We start from the raw sequence: 13,125 nt of genomic DNA on the forward strand, positions 1-13,125 counted from the left end.
ACAAGTTGTAGTTTACTCAATAGTGGACAATGTGGCAGATTAGTTGGCAGATTATTATAATAATAAAATAAATATTTATATAAATAATATTAAATAATATATATATATATATATATATATATATATATATATATATATATATATATATATATATTGGTACTGGGGATTTAACCCAGGCTTTACCACTGAGCCACATCCCCAGTCTTTTTTGTTTTGTTTCTTGAGACAGGGTCTCATCAAGTTGTGGAGGGCCTCACTAAATTGGAGAGGCTGGCTTTGAACTTGTGATCCTCCTGCCTCAGCCTCCGGAGGCACTGGGATTACAAAATGCACCACCATTCCCAGCAGCAGATTATTTTTCGAAAGGGGAAAACAGTGTCCTCTCATTCTTATTTTACAAATTTCAGAATTATATAGTTTTTGGAAGGAAGAAGATAAGGAAAGCATTCTAAGCCTCTCAATGCCAATAGTTACAAACTTTAGCTCACTAATGGAGGAAAATAAAAATTACCTGTGTCTGTAGAGTAGACTCAGAAACTCTTATCCCAGAAGCCACAGACGAGAATATAGCGGTTGTCTGAAGTGATGACAAAGCACTGGGAGTGGACTTGAATACTTTGGTCTAAAAGGTCAGTGATTTGCCTCCTGTGCATTCCTGTATTGCTGGCTGTGAGAATAGAGGAAGGAAGAAAAAACCTACTAAGCACACATGGGCAAAGATTGTCATACTGGGAGTTAGGGGTGAGGAGGAAAGGGGACAATTTCTAAAATAAGAATACTTGACCTTTAACTTTAAATTAATAATATTTGAAAAACCCAATAGGAAAACACAATTGCTAGAAAAATGTGGGTGGTTAAGTTCAAGATCTTGGTAAAAAATTTTTGCTTAGAGGAAAGAAATAATAACATACAATTTAAAAATAGTGTACAATTCGCAGTACATGCTTTCTAGCTCTTGGGCAGGACCAAACTAGATTACAACCTCCAGACTGCATCACAGTTAGGTTTGTGTTTCTGACAATCTCATTACATCTATTGTCATGAGAATGGATTCATGTTGTGACAATCTATTACCTTTAACATTTTGTCACAAGGAAGAGATATTAGGATTTAAATGTCATATACTTGAAATATTGTAGCATCTTGTACTACTTTGGCTTTAACGGGTCTTTAATTTGACTAGATGGGAACTCCCATTTCCCCTGTTTACAGCTGTGCTTGCATGTGAGGAAAGGCTAAAATGACTATTTATTAAAGATTCTTGTAATTGAAAAAGCCAAAGCACAGCACACTGCCACTTTCTTACTCCTTATTGAAGCAATAAAACAAGTCTGGCAGTGTGTTCCAAGTGCTTCAGAGCACCTGAGATGCGGTTTGTCACAAGGCATGAGGGCAGACACAGAGTGACACCAAGCACCAGGAAAAGTAATAATCCTCTTGGAGGATACTATCAAGTATGCCATTATCAGAGAAGGAATTTTCACTGAGATGCATTTTTGGCTTTGCTTCCGGGGATCCAATGCAAATAATGGTTCTCGCACTGTGAAAGAAACTCTATTATACCAGAAATTCAGAATGGACAATACTAATTTATGCATCTAACTAGTAAGCTCTTTTTACCAGTTTTCAATTTTTGAGGAAAAAAGTTACACATTATTAATAAATATGAAAATAGAAAGATATTTATATTCATTGTGTATAATAACTAAGTTTATGCGGATGGTTTAATAGAAGGCTCGGAAACAAGGAAAAAAGTGTTCCAAACACCCTCCTGTGCTGTGCTGGGAACCACTGGGGACACCGAGGATGGAATCGGCCCTGCCATGATGGTATACACCACACGATACACATGTATATGCGAAGTCCTGCAGAACTCTACCAAAGTCTGTGGGCACAGCATGGCCATCTTAGGTCAGGAGATAACTGTTTGGTAATGTAGGTTTCTTATACTTTGGGTGAATTAATGAACTAGAAAGTAGTAGCAGTAGAAAACAGGCAGAATTCTAGTTGGGGATCATTTCTCCCCATTCTTCCACACAAAGGGAAGTTGCTAACAGATGAAAAAGCTTTCACAGATATGGTAATGTTGTAGAAAGAAACAGTATCCTACTGCAGTGAAGGTGTGTGATACATTTTTATTTTAAATTCCCCAAAACCTAGAAATCAAAAACAATATATGTAGTACTTTCTAAACTGGTTACTGCAAGTATTTGTGCAAGTATTTCATTCCACATGGGAACTATGAAAATGCTTATTTTGGGCTGTGTTTATATGACTTCTGCTTCTATGATATAAACTTCCATTGGTCACTTTTGGGTAGTGGCCTCTGGGAAAACCTCTTCAACAGATCTGGGCATATGCATAATTTTGAACTCAGGGACCACAAAGTACCCATGGACAAAGGCTGATGCCCCTTCAGCCTTAAGATGAACTATTTCCTAAGCAAGTGCTTATAATTTAACTTCACAAAGCCATCTATCTATCTATCTATCTATCTATCTATCTAGTATATTTCACAGCAGCTTTTACATAATCTTATTGTTTTCAATAGTAAACTTCTTGAGATTCAGTAAAGTACTTTTATTCAATGAAAATTGAGTATATTTGTCTAAATAAGCAGTCTTCAAACTCAGGCATGCATACCCCTAGGGGTATGAGACTTCCCAGGGGATAAACAGGCACAGATGTTTTTAGGGGAATCAATCTCTAGTTCTTCAACTTTCATATTCTCTTGCCTAAAATTGACTTGCCTGAGAACTCTCCTGTGAGTTTTCCTTTCTCGTCTCCCTTTCCTCATGCTCTTCTAACACTGGATAAAATAATGACACATTTCCCTTCCATGTAGAGTCTTACTAGGATGCTTTACCCCAGGGTATAAACATCTCTTGGGAGCTTAATACAGGGATAATTCAAATAGTGATGTGATATCAAAAAGTGAATGCTTAGATAATATATTCTGTGTAGTTAAGGTGGTTTTCAATAAAATAAAATGAGGATCTAATCACACTGTTAATTAATACATCATTAAAAATAAGCTTCAATAATAGATTGTTACAATGAAAGATAACTTATTATTAAACCACAAAGATAACTTATTATTAGATTGCTATATAAATTTTGCCACATACAAAGGAGTTCAAAGATGTCTGACACAGTTAAAACTCCTTCCTTTCTCATCTATTTTTTATGTGAGTAACATTCCTTAGAGCTTCCATATCTTTCTTTATTTTGGAGATGAGGTCTCAATATCCAGGTTGGTTTTGGACTCTTGGACTCAACTGATCCTCCTGCCTCAGCTTCCCAAGTGCTGGGATACTGGCGTGCATCACCTTGCCTGGCTATCATTCCCATCCTTAAAAACAAAACAGTAGGATAGACCTGTTGACAGATAGTAGGTCCATCTAGGAATACCCAAACTAATTGGGGGAAAGCTCCATCTATTTCAATAAAAACCGGTTTCCAATAAATGTCTGTGTTATTTTTACATTTAATAAATGTTTTATTATAATGCTAACATAAGTATTAATACTTATAATGATCACTCAACGTAGATTAATTTTGTAGAAAGGTGAGCCTTCTGGTCATAGAAAATTTTAAAATTTAAATTTATATACCTGTGTTTAATTTTCTGTATATTTTTATTGCTGAAAAGTGTAATTTTAAAAAGGTAAGATAAAATTATGTGTGGGAAGTAGGATAAAAACATAAATTGAAGATGAAACAGGAATGAAGTAAAATTTCTAATTATTAAGGGCTTTTATATGCATTTTTAAAAAATAGAAATTGTTTCTAGGTGCAGTAGTGCACACCTGTAATCCCAGCAGCTCAGGAGGCTGAGGCAGGAGGATCACAAGTTCAAAGCCAGCCTCAGCAACTTAGCAAAGAAGCCCTGTCTCAAAACAAAACATAAAAAGGGCTGGAGATGTGGCTCAGTGGTTAAGTACCCCCGAGTTCAATCCCTGGTACCAAAAATAAATAATAATAATAATAAAAATAGAAATTGTTGAGTATCAATTCATTCTGATACTTAGGGATTCCATTGGATACATTAAATTTTTTTTATCTATGCCAGAAATTCTAAGTATTTCAACTTGGGATGAAACTTTTAGAAGTCAACCTTAAAATTTTTGAGAAGATAACATGGTTTTAAATAAGTATTTTAGGAACAGAGGCACAGTCTAATGACTGGAGATCTAGAGCACACGGAGGGCAAGTGGTAGTACATAGGATGGATCAGGCCCATGCCTGTTTTTTTTTTAATATATATATATATATATATATATATATATATATATATATATATATAGTTTTATTAGAAAACAACCATGTTCATTTATTTATGTATTGTCTATGGTGGCTTTGTGCTATCATGTCAGAGTTAGGTAGTTGTTCTGAAACCTCATGGCTCACAAGCCTAAAATATTTACTATCCGGCCCTTTACTAAAAAAAGCTTACCCATCCTTGTTATAAAGGTTACAATTCCGGATTTAATTAGGCTTTACACTAAAGATATTTATTGGCACATTTTAAAGCAAACAATGAGCCTATAAATCAGAAATAAGGCTTTCTATGACTTAGAGAATGGGCTTTACTATTTTCCTCACTCCTAAAGCTATACAAGTAAGATTTTAATTTTTTTTAAAAAATGTATTCAAAGCAAAATGCAATTTAGGAAACAGTAGTACTTATCCTTCATATAGATACTTTTTAGATTTCTGCTTATATTTTAGAAAATGGTAAATAAATTGGTTTTGAGCTTTAGGTTATTTTTGTCCATCCTGATAGTCTACCTGCAAATGGTAGCCATTTAGCTCTCTATTGAGATGAAGCTTTTAAAGACAAAAAAAGGTAATGTATGCATAGGGGACATCTTGGATTTGAAAAAATAAATCTATTAATTCATACACTTTCTTTAAAAATGTTAAACTCTACCAAATTTATTTGTACCAGAGAAATCTGACAAAATTATGAGCCAAACATCAATGCTGGTAGCCTACCCCAGAGGGAGGCAACTGGGCTTTTTATTCTAAAAGTTATTGAACAGCATCTTCAAGGCTGAACATTCTTGATGATGCCACATTTGAAATGTTCCCAAATGGGGATGAAAATTCCAACTAAGCTACTCAAAAGACATAGCAGCAATTACATATTCTAAGTCATGTGCTGCAGAAGCACAGTTTATCCCAGTGGCTCTTTCTGATCTTCTCCCTGTTTTACCCCCCCCCCCGAACAAATTTAACCTCCAATGGCAATTTATTGGGCTGCAGGACCCTAGGAAAATGAATACAAATATCTTAACGCTACCATTGGCTGGGTAATATATTTCAACTTTGAAACCGCTCTGCAATTGCACATTAATCCCCAGACTGAACGGAGGGTCTAGGAAGAAAGGATTGATCTCTTTTAATGATGAAACCCTGGCACTACAGTTTTATTTTTTCACAACACAGTGCTGCTAAGAACCCCACTGTTATTATGAAAATTTCCCTAGCAAAGGAGCTCCATCACATTACTGGTGCGCCAATTCATCGTAACGTGCCTCGCTCCTGCTCATCAACAAGTCTGAGTGATGAAAAGATCCAATATTATCCTGACAGTACTTCATGCGCATTCTCAATCACACATTATTACAGCATCCATATTAATTTTCAGTGACACGCATCCTAGGCCTGTTCAAATTAGGCAAACCAATGAGGGGGAGTTGATGAAATACCAGCATAGCCACAGCTCATTGCATTCCAATTTGCATGCAAATGGTTTATCAGGAAAATTCCATTCCCAGCAACCAGCAAGTGAAAAACAACTGTAATCTACACTTCAGGGCCACCATACAGAGCTTAATGAATCGCAAAGAGAGAAGGAAGTGACAGACCTATGAGAGGATCGATTTCCACTGGCAGCTGGTATGGCTGGTCTTGTACAGCACCTTGATGAGCTGGAATTCACAAAAGATTAGAAAAAAAGCATTATTTTTCATATAGTAAACTACATAAAAATGCACAAGTCAAATCTTACGTAGAATTGTTTCCAACCTCCAAATCTTGCAGTTTTGTGACATTTAAAGACTAAAAATCCAGGTGCTTTTATGACTAGCTTATTAAACATTTATTTTAGATTAGTGCTGTTCTGAACATGTGCCATCAGCAGTGGCTCCAGTCCTGGGCCATAAGCTATAGCAGATGCTTGACTGGCAACCTCTGATGCTGCAACAAAACAAAATTAAGTGGTAAAGCGTGCTGAAAACAAAATGTGACAACCATCTGCTGACTGTAGCAAATACTATTTTTTCGTTACTTCTTAAAAAGGCAGTTTTGAATGCTGCAGCACAAAGGATCCACAAAAACGCCAGTTTATGATGGAGAAAGGGAAAGCTCTAAGTCAGGGAACATTTAATGTTTCATCCATCACTTAAAAGCAATCAATTGAAAGTTTGAATAAAAATAAAGAAAGCTATCCGCAGATAAATGTTTTAGTTAAATGCATTTGGCTGAAATATTTTCTTAAAGATTGGATTGAGGGTTTTTTAAAAAAAATGTTTTATTAATATTTAATATTTCCATGGTTTCAATTTAAAAATACTCTGAGAAGCAAATGAGTTAGAAAAATCAATCTATACTAAGAATAGTTTGTTCCATTCTCAAAATGATTTTAAAGATTCAGGCATGCTTCTTTTTTTTAACTGAAAAGAGGTTTTGCAAGCCATCTCCTTGTGGAAGGTAGGAGGACTTGGGCAGAGAGGAAGCCACTGGATGGGTATGCAGGCCAGGCGCATCATATGCCCTAAAAGGAAGAGTTTGGGAGAGATGATCTTTTCAGCTTCACAGTTCTGATAGTTAAATTCTGGGCCCTTTTCCAAACTATTTTCCCCAAATGACTCACGCATTCACCCTGGTTAATATCTGCCTTTTATAGACTCACAAGGATTTACATTACCACTTGGTTGATATTAGAGCTCTGCTCAATACTATAAGATTTTAGGAGATCTTCCTGTCTTTGAGGGGATGAAAATAATAATCAGATATATTTCAATGAGTTCATTCGCTTATTTTAAAACTTACTGTCTTATTTTCCCTAGTTAATACATGCCAACTTTTCAAGGATGTCTGGAAGGCCATTAATACTAATAAATATCTAAGTAAGTACAATATTGGCATTAAAGTTTATAGTTTAGTGTGTATAAGAAGCTGAAGCCACAACGACTCACTCTTTTTTATTGAAGGTATTTGCCTTTGCTGATTACTGGCTCTGCTGATAAAGAAATCATAGGCTGCCTGATCAAGGAAAAAGCCCCAGAGCCTCTGGTCTGCCCAAGAGTAATACCAGTGTCAATCTGCACTAATGCCTTGAGAACTTTTCTCTACTTCTCTGAGAATCTAAGCTCATAGGAACATTAAAACTACTGTCAGTGAAAAGGGCTTATGGAAGTAATCTTACCACTGACCATCTGACCAGTAATTTGCAACTGACCATTATGTGACCTTGGGTAAGTTATGTAGCCTCTGTGCTTCAGTTCCCTAATCTGGGTTTAGTTGGATAATATAAAATTGCCAACCTGACCATTTTGACCTATAAAAACAGCAATTTGATATGGTTTGACTAAAAACAGAACCTATATCCTCAACTTGTTGGAGGGCTTAAGTACACATAAAATCATTAAAATGATCCTTAGAAACTAGAAAATGCTTTATAAACATTAGCTGTTGTTATTTATTTTGGAGGAGGTCTACCAAGTCCTTTGAATGAGAGAGGAAGATAAAGATTTTTTTTCTCTTTTGAGGTGCTAGGGATCGAATCCAGGGCCTGTTTGAGGCACATGCTGTATTGATGAGCTACAGCCTAGTCAGGATTGTGCCTTTTCTAAATCAGGACATAGATAGTACTCAAAGAACTGACAGAGCTAGCTGTTTTGTGAATGAATTATGAAAATCACAGATCCTTAGAAAAGACAGAATCTAAAATTTTTTAAAAGTTAGAGTAACATGAATTTGATATTCAATGAAGAGAAAGAGCGAGTTCTAATGTTGGTTTTAATTAAGGGATTCTAACAGGTAAAGATAAAATGAAATATTGGATGCATACAAACATACCTGAAATGAGGCACAGATTAACAGAATAAATGTTTAATATTTTTAGGTGTAGATATAATCCAGAACTGGAGATCTCATCCTAGAAAGGTAACTCTGTGGTGAAGCCCCACATTATCATCTTTGTGTTTATCTATATGAAGAGTTGCTAGTCACACTGCAAAGGCAGCATGCATGCAAAGGTGGAAATGAAAAGCACTAATGACACAGGCACAGACAATGAGGACTCACTGAGGAGAAGTACAGGCAAAGAATCTGTAGAACTCTGCATTCCCCCAGGCTCTTACCTTACAGAAAGGTGATCTGAGGCTGGGAATTGTCAAATGCCCCATAAGTGATACTCCAGCAAAGGGAACTCTAATTCACTTTACATACTTTTCAAAAAATTGGACATGGAGAAGAGAACACCTGGCCACCAAGTACCAAGGGAAGCAAGCTTTTTAATCAGGAACATTCCCCTTCCTTAAAAGGGGAATGCCAGGAGCTTAGTTGTCCATGCTTAGAGCATAGCATTACAACCTGGGTATCAACTGGAGACTTAGGAGCCCCTTGAGTCTAATAGCTGCTGAGCCAGTTCTTCCAGAGATTGAGGTGGGGTGGTATAGCAGGACTCTTCAGTAGTTGAGTCTATTTTTAGACTAGAATTTCAGTTTAAAGAGAATTATAGAATATCCTCCCATATTCTATAATTCTCTTTAAACTGAAATTCCCAGGATGCCAGAAACAGCCACCCAGGATAAGCATTATTTGTGGTGGCCCTGGTGTTGTGAACATTAAAACATTTGCAAAACTCTTAAGGGCAACTGCACACAGAGTAGGTAAATCCTTGGTACATGTGATAGCACATACCCATCTATGGATAGAAATCAGAGAGCCCCAGAAGTACATTTCTTAAACAAATCATAATGTCCATACACAAGTATGTCACTTGCATATACTTCTCTAAGAGTTCAACTGAAGCAGACCCAATTAGAAAGACTAAATGTCAGCTTCAGTTTTGACCATCTCCTTTTTTTCTAAAATCTATTCTCTAATCAATTGTTTCCATTGTTTCACTTCCAGCGTCCAGGAAAATGACTATATTTAATCAATTCTGATACCACCCAGAGATTCTTTGTGACCAGTGCTTTATTGAACCAGGTCAGTATACCAGGTTTATGTTTGGAATGTCTTTTATTCCATTCTAAAATCTCTTCTATTAATTTGAATGAGGACTTTGCTCAAGAATTTATACTTGGGCAGCCAATTTCAGGTATTCTAATTTGTAGTGCTTTATGCACACTTTATAGATTTAATGACAAATTAACAGACCATTAAAATATATTCTTTTAGAACTTCCTACCTATAACAATGGCTTGGGGAGAAAGCCTGTAATCTGTAGGACTTTAGAAGAGTTTCCTCCTTATTTCTTTTGTTTCTTAAATTACAGGGCAAAAAAGAACAGTGCTAAATTCAGGTCCCAACATTCTGTTCTAATGAGAGCAATAAAATCACAAAGGGATGATCATAAAATCTGAGTTGGAAAACCTGGGTTCAAGCTCTGCCACTGACTGGCAGATGTGATGGTGAGTGAGCCCAGCATCTTCACTGAAGAACACTGCAGCCGAGGAACTCTACCACCTCTTCAAACTTGGATGGCTTTTGATTCTAATGGTTACTTTAATTGGGCATGGTCATTCAGCTCTTAGTGGAAGAATAAAAGGTACCAACAGAAGGGCATGCAGCATGTGAGCTGTGTAATTTAACTATAACAAACACTATCGTGCTGTACACAAAAAGTTTCTGTCAGATACCAGACAATGCAAAGTATTTATCAAATGAATGAGTGGGGGCAAAATCTGATAAATAAGTACACACTATTTATAAATAAAATAGTGTCACTGTATTAAAATGTTATACTGGAAACAATATTTATTTGCAAGGATAAAGAGAAACTGCCAGATGCCAAAGAACAGTTTAAGCTTTAACATTTGTACCACAGACCTCAGAGGTGGGAGGGGCTTCTTCCAGTCTTTCAAACTAATCATCGACATTTTGATTCAGACTCATGCTTGTTAACCAAAAGCTCAAGCGTTAAGATACATGCTCGTGGGTATGACAATATCTTCCTACAGTGTTCAGCAGGCACTTGGCCTTTCTTTACTCACCAGGAAGGTTGTGCCACTTGTTCACAGCAAAGAGTCTATTAGCAGTGACCGTGATCACAGCAGGAGCAGCCCAGCCAGGCTGGGTGTTGGCTGCCACATGGGTGACAGGGGAGTTAGAGGGGAACTTGAGGACCATGATGACTTCCTGCTGGGCTTGGTCTGTGAACATCAATGGACTCTGCAGGAGGAGATACTGTTGAGAGGGCATGACAAGACCCAAATACACATGAAGGAGAAGACAAAGGAGGAAAAGAAAGAGCAGGAAAAGAAGAAGAAGACCATGTTAACACAGGTTGCAAGTCGAGCCACAGAAAGGCTGCAGAAACAGCATCATGATTTGCTTGTTTTTTTACATGGCATTATTTGGGATTTTCGGGGACTGAAGTAGAATATGTTAACAAAAACACTTCAAAAATCTATAAATGTCATTAGCTCCCTTTCCCTGCCCACTGCCATAGAAAACTAAAAGAATGATTTGATTTAGATTCTAAATAGGCAAAGTATTGGGATTACATTAAACTGTTTTAGTTGCTATTACATAATGATCTTTGGGATTAAAAATAAAAGAAGGATAAGAATAGGCAATAGGTGTTAAAAACTAGCCAGGGTAATTTCCAAAGATCATCAAAAGAAGTCTTGAATTAGCTCAAAGATTTTGACAACTAAATAAAGAGATAATTAAAACAAATATATTTATAAGCAATAGTTAGGCAGCATGCATATATTATTATGGTCAAGAAATAATTTATGAATGTAATATACCAACTTAATTATACAGGTGTTTCAAAGCAATGCATAATTAAATGTACTTGTAAAAACAATATATTTATATAGTGTACCAAGTAATAAACACTGCCTATTGTAATGCAAATGCCACTGTTCTCAGTGTAGCTACAAGTAAAGAGAAATATCTAGATGGTTCTCATCCCTCTCATTAAAAAAACTAAAGCTCAAAACTTTTTTGATTTGTCCTTTGAAAGCAAAAAGTAATTGAAAATGTTAAATGAAACACTCTTCTAATAACCTGCAACAAAATAAATCTTGAAGACTGCTAAGGATTTGGAACATTGCTACAACCCATATGTCATAACCCAAGACATATACAACACAACTCTGATTTATTGGCTTTATTTATACTTTGTGGTAATCTGCTATCATACAATAATTGCACTGTACATTTTCAGTGATTCTCTCCAACCATGTGTATTTTCTAATAGCTGATTAGTATCATTCAGAATTGAAACACATTGATGAAATGCTTCTGGCTGCTTTCCTACTGCCATATTTCAAAACACCAGGTATATGTAAATGTGTAGGCACATATATTTAACACATATTTATTCAGAACTGCTAATAAAAAATTAAATACATTTGCATTTTACTATCAGTCCTTTTAAAAAAGTTATTAAGAGTACTTAGAAAAACATATTGCACTAAGAATTCCTATTTGCACTCTTTGCATAAAGGTGTAAATAAAGGCAACTAATAAGCTACCCAGACACCCTTCTGAGCAAGTGGCTAAAAGCCAATCAATATTATGAGTTAATCCTCCCTGGATGCTCATTCCATTAAAGGTGTCAGTAATGCCTCATCTGATGTGGCCTCAATTAAATCCAACTATCTGATGGTGTGAAAACACAAGGGGATACAGCAACAGCAGCAAAACCAGACAAATAGGCAGACTTCGTGTGCCTGCTAATTACTACACCTGGTGTATATTATGGCTCATGCACTTAAAGCAGCACGAGGTGGCATTAATTTCTGCTATATTCATGTGTGTGTGTATGTGTGTGTGTGGGGTGGGGTGCACTGATGGTTGATGGGGGAACTCATCTGAATGTTGGTAAAAACAATTAATAAACGTGTGTGCCTTTGATTTTTAAAATCCCTGATATCAGTAAGTACTTTTTGTCACACAAAGAACCATTTATATGGTTCTTAAGGAATTCTGTGAAATCAGGCAAAAAATAAGAAAAAAGGAACAACAATGAACAAAAATCCTATAAGCTAGTTTTAAACAAGTCCTGTGGAAGGGAAATGAAAATAATTTCAGAGTACCAAGCCTTTTTTTTCAATTACATAGTTTTTAAATAATATTTACTCAAGTCAATTTATAAACTCTGAGAAAATCAGAGTACAACATAATAATAAAGTCTCCCTGAAAGGAAGTTCATACATATTTCTGAGCTTAACAGCTCATATTATAAATATAATTGGGCTCAAATTGAATAATTCCAATGTTTATGCCCTTAAAAACACACACAAAAAATATCTAATGTGTAGGAAGAATGTCTTGTTTACATAGTGACTCTAGTGGGCTGACTCTTAGCCACAGGCAAGGACAAACCACTTTCCACAGCAGGCTGCAGATACAATACCAGAATTGTCCACAGCAGTCTCACAACCAGCTGTCCCTCTAGTCAGTTCCTGCACACCCCATCCTGACTAGAGCTCCCTACACACATGCACACCACGAGAAGCTCTCTCAGGAGCTCCATCATAACTTTCGCCAATAAGCATGAATGAGGAGCACCAGCAGTAAGACAGCACTCTCCACCTTCCTGGGCTGCTCTGTGGCGATGGCAGCAGCCACAGATAAGCAGAGCTACTGATAAAAAGCTTTAAGAGAACAAAACCTCTTTTAACCTGGGGAGCTCAGGCGAGACTGGTCTGAAGTGGAAGCAGCCAGATCTCATTTGGTTTCCCCCAGATTAAGTGTATACTTGCCACCAACTCTAGTTTCTTTTTACTATGCCTTTCTTTTCCACCCACCTATGTATAAGGCAAAAACCAGAATTTATATAAGTCTAAAAAGAAGTTCAGGTATTTAATTCAGAGGATAAAGATAAAAAGAAACAGGGTGCCCCCGCCTCATGTGAGCATGTGCCTTCCC

At 36.4% G+C, this 13,125-nt stretch overlaps 1 long non-coding RNA gene across 1 annotated transcript; it reads right to left on the minus strand.

Annotated features, from left to right (window-relative positions):
• Positions 1 to 537: 537 nt before the first annotated feature.
• On the minus strand, positions 538 to 10,419 carry LOC308640697. Its single transcript, XR_014020337.1, has 3 exons — positions 10,233 to 10,419; positions 5,874 to 5,936; positions 538 to 667 (listed from the first exon to the last, which is right to left on the minus strand). It is a non-coding gene; the product is annotated as an uncharacterized lncRNA (long non-coding RNA).
• Positions 10,420 to 13,125: the final 2,706 nt, after the last annotated feature.

This window comes from Spermophilus citellus (assembly GCF_964194105.1).
Source record: "Spermophilus citellus genome assembly, contig: SCAFFOLD_102, whole genome shotgun sequence".
NCBI classification, from domain to species: domain Eukaryota; kingdom Metazoa; phylum Chordata; class Mammalia; order Rodentia; family Sciuridae; genus Spermophilus; species Spermophilus citellus.